Here is a 3,489-nt window from a genome sequence, read left to right as displayed (position 1 = left end):
CAAGTGAGTCAACTGTCAGGAAGCTTAACTGTTTAGGCCAAGACATGTCCTAGTTGACATGGCATTAATGTCACAACTGGCCAAAGGCAAACATTCCTATACCCCATTCTAAAATAAGGATTTAAATTGTGGCACGTCAAACCTGGTCTACCTTWWRAAAKCCCTGGGCTTAGCTATGTGATCAATAACGGGGCTGGAGACAAGTGGAACAGAGCAAATTACTTGGCAGGTCAAGCTTYAGAATTTAGAGACAAGAGAAGGCAACATTATGTTWAAGCATTTTTTATTATACAAGAAAATTGTCACAAGTTGCCTACATTTCAAAGGTTTATTGAACCTGGCCATAAAAACAAATCTAAGCATATCACATCATGATTTAGACAATTAAATATCACATATGCTAACTCATATACCTCCATATTCTAGAAATAAATCACAAGTGTACATCAAGCCTCTGACAACATACTCACTGCAGTTGCAGAAATGCCACTGTTAGTGCATTTATACCTTATTTTCAAAGTGCATCAACCAACATTTCTTTAGATATGTTAACTTCTTAAGAAATTACTAAACTACCCCCTGGTGTCTATACTGGAACTGCGGGACCAAACGGTTAAAAGAGCAGAGTTCCGTACAGTACATTCTCATCATGGACTGCCTCCATGGAGAGGACCGTACTGTTCGGCCTATGGGCATGGGGCCAGTGTGTGAGGTGTGAAGGCCTACTGGTTTGAAGCGGCCGACTCTCTTCGGGTTAGGAGCGCACATGACTGCCTTTCTGAAATGCATTTAAAAAAGTGTTCCCCATCTAGGCCGCTGATGTTTAAGTCTTGCAGGTGTCTGTTCACTGCTCAACAGCCCTCTAGAAGCGCCCCTGTAGTGAGCCCCCCACCATGATKGGTATGATGAGCGCSACCGAGCTGGACTGAAAGGATGCACTGGCTCCTTTGGGAATGTTGTTGTTCTTGGTGACGTCAGGCATCTTGGTCATGTTGGAACTCACGCCGCCAGCTTTGGTCGTAGCATTCATGGCAGGGGACTGTGTGGTAGAGTTTTGCGCGTGGACCTAAAACAGAAGAGCAGAGGGGCTTGGCACATGTGAAAAACACGTAAACCTGAAACATTTGACGAATCGGGACAATTATCAATAGGACTTACTTCCGTCCGACTAATTTAAAAAAAAGCAAACGTTCAGCTAGGCACACGGAGTAGCCTAGGCAGTAAAAACACAATAGCCTTATGGCAATATGTTCGAACAAAATGCACCTTAGAAAACTTAAACATGTTGTAAGTGCCATCACCTTGTGGACAATGTTTTCCATAGCCTATAGGGTAACGGGCAACGTCCTGCATTTGAAATGGGCAGTGGAGGATTTTTTTTTTTTTTTTAAATACGTCGCGCTCAAATTGCATTAGCCCTCCTACGCATGTTGTAGTAACTTTACATCAAGGATTCAGTAGCCTATCTGAAGAGGCGTCACCGTTCCACATTGCGCTGGCACTCTAGATTTTGCCAACATGTCGTCAATCATACTGACTGAAAACATCTGAGGACAATTATACGCGCCATCATTCGCTTGTCAATGAGAACAGTCAATTATACATTATACATTTATGGTAACAAATGTCTGAGCCATATTGAATGTTGCACCTGTCCTGTTGAAATGCATTTGCTTTCCAGAATAATGGGTAGTCTAATTCAAATCTGGGTTAATCTGAAACAAACATGGTAAAAAGTACATCATTTTAGAAGAAAACTTCTTACCTGTGATGAAATATGCATGGCAAGGAGAAGAAATCCAATGCAAGCCATCCCAATTTTAGTCATCTTGTTATCGGTTTCTTCCCAGGCACAATTACGCGTAATGTAGCTTTCCTGCCTCCGGCTTTTCTCAAGATGAATGGCTGGAGGACAAACCCAGGGGATTTTATACCACCACCGAGTGTGACGTTAGGCAACACTGCGCATCCCCCAAACCACCTGTACAGCCTTCCAATCAAATGGAAACCTACAGTTTATCAGAAACTTCCCATAAACTACACCTCTGAGACCTCTTCTTCTACATCTTAGGGTGTGACTGTCAGCAATACAAATAGCCTTTGTGTTTATAATCATTGTCTTTTGATATGAATTCACAAGTAGCCTTTGTGTTTATAATCATTGTCTTTAATATGAATTCACTGGTTTACAATTTGAAGAGTTTGAGACAATTATTCTCTCTACCTTCCTGCTCAGAGAAGGTTGATTCCATGAGCATGATGGGGACATTTTTCAAACAATAATAATTATACAGGTAGTCTAGTTTATGTTGTTCAAAATATATTTATGGGGATATTTTGCCTGGTAAATGGCAAAGAAAAGTTTTACACACAAGCAGCTCTTATAGCGACCTCTTGCGGTAAATATAAGCTTTTTGCCACAACGCAATTCGGTTCATATGTCCATTCCTCGTCCGTAGTAGTAGGCCTATTGGTCTCACATGGAAGCTATAATTCACCGGCGGTGACTAAAGTCAAGTGAATACTCGAAAAGTACATTTCCTAAAGAAAATGTGTGYGCTTGCTAGCTTGTCTTGAAGTAATATGGTTGATAGAATAGGATAGCTGGAACAGGTGAAAGTTGGTTGGGTGTCTCTAGCTTGAACGGTTCTAGAGTTAGACCTATAAATTACTGTTGGTGGGTTATTTATGCTAATTATGAACATGTAAATAGTTATAATTATAAAGTTTTGAAAATGTTGAAGTTGTTTTAATGTTTGTAGCTGAAATGGTGAAAGAGCAGTAGCATTTAAATGTCTATCACTGTGTCATTATGGTTGGCATTGGGAGATTCTCAATTGGTCTAAAGCCCATCCTCCATAGCTGCAGGAAGTAGGGGGGCTGGGGCTGCGGTGGAGATGGAGATGGAGTTCTTGAAATCAAATCAAATTTTATTTATCACATGCTTCGTAAACAACGACATGAGGGGAAACAGAGGGTTAAATACACATGTAATTGATGGGGTTGGAACAGGTGTGACGGAAGACAAGACAAAACCAATGGAAAATGAAATGGATCAGCGATGGCTAGAAGGTCGCCGAACACCGCCCGAACAAGGCGAGGGACCGACTTTGGCGGAAGTCGTGACAGAATGGGGTGCCTGTTGAACAAGTTGAGAGTAAATTACTTACTGTTACCTAGATTGTAAACTGTCATGGTCAAAACATATATATTCAATGTTTGTAAAGATGGGGAGAGGTATGACCGTATAAAAGAGATGCTCTCTTTTGACACCACCTTCTTGTCGTGGCTGAATCAGAATTAGTTAGGTAACATATATAAATAAGATGTTTTAGATATCTTTATGCTTGTCATTAGAATGTCTTCTTTTGGACTATACTGTTGGAGTTGAATTTTCCTTTCTCTCTAGTGAAAAGTCACTTGGGGCCCAGAGAGGGGAGAGGTCAGGCTTGTCTTTTACATGTCTGGTAATATGTGAATCATCTGTGA

General features: G+C 41.0%; 1 long non-coding RNA gene across 1 annotated transcript; it reads right to left on the bottom strand.

The window, feature by feature from the left end:
• Positions 1-266: 266 nt before the first annotated feature.
• On the bottom strand, positions 267-2,008 carry LOC139027654 (uncharacterized). The gene is made up of 2 exons (XR_011479768.1): positions 1,766-2,008; positions 267-1,066 (listed from the first exon to the last, which is right to left on the bottom strand). It is a non-coding gene; the product is annotated as an uncharacterized lncRNA (long non-coding RNA).
• Positions 2,009-3,489: the final 1,481 nt, after the last annotated feature.

Source organism: Salvelinus sp. IW2-2015, linkage group LG4q.2, assembly GCF_002910315.2.
Source record: "Salvelinus sp. IW2-2015 linkage group LG4q.2, ASM291031v2, whole genome shotgun sequence".
Classification (NCBI taxonomy): domain Eukaryota; kingdom Metazoa; phylum Chordata; class Actinopteri; order Salmoniformes; family Salmonidae; genus Salvelinus; species Salvelinus sp. IW2-2015.
This window is presented reverse-complemented; position numbering and strand designations above follow the sequence as displayed.